Below are 665 nucleotides of genomic sequence, written 5' to 3' on the forward strand. Positions count from 1 at the left end.
AGGGGGACTGTTGAAAAATATATTGCACATCAACGAACCAAAAGCAATCAAATCAACACCTCCTCCCATTATTCTGCATACCACCAAAATGGAAAAGGATCTTCACAAATCTCACAAATAACCACACGTTCAAAAGCTAAATACCAGTACAGTAAAGCTACAACTACACAGAATTCCAGACAACTAACAACCATTCTCTCCAAAATTCCATCACTAGCATCACAAGCAAATGCATCAAACCGATCCAAGCACGCAATTCTCCCTCAAATCTTAAGCTCCAATGCAACAAAACTTCCAACACTCACCTCTAAACTCAATCCAGAAAACCGAAAACTCCGTAATCCTTCCATCAGCCGCATCGCATCCAGCAAGTGAAATATTCCTCCATACATAAATAAAATTGCTTGGTGAAATGAGACTAGAACAACAACTATGAGACAGTGAATTTGAAACCCTAACTTTCTAAAGAGAGAGAGAGAAGTTAGTTGAAGAAGAAGAAGACTGTGATGGAAACTTTATGCTGTGGTGGCATCATTCACCATCAAAGTTGTGAGAGAGAGAGAGAGAGATTTCTTTTTCATTTTTCCAATTTATCCTTTTCTTTTTTTTTCTTTTGTTTGCTTTTTAGGCAACCGGAAATCTTTGTCAAAAATAAGACCTTTTCT

The 665-nt window shown here is 37.4% G+C and overlaps 1 protein-coding gene across 1 annotated transcript in view; it reads right to left on the reverse strand.

The window, feature by feature from the left end:
• Window positions 1-624, reverse strand: part of LOC105171772 (serine/threonine-protein kinase tricorner) — a 7,619-nt gene extending 6,995 nt beyond the window's left edge. Inside the window, exon 1 of the mRNA XM_011092996.2 lies at window positions 306-624. The gene's annotated coding sequence lies outside the window, so the exon portion shown is untranslated. The remainder of the gene's footprint in view (window positions 1-305) is intronic.

This window comes from Sesamum indicum, linkage group LG10 (genome assembly GCF_000512975.1).
Source record: "Sesamum indicum cultivar Zhongzhi No. 13 linkage group LG10, S_indicum_v1.0, whole genome shotgun sequence".
NCBI classification, from domain to species: Eukaryota; Viridiplantae; Streptophyta; class Magnoliopsida; order Lamiales; family Pedaliaceae; genus Sesamum; species Sesamum indicum.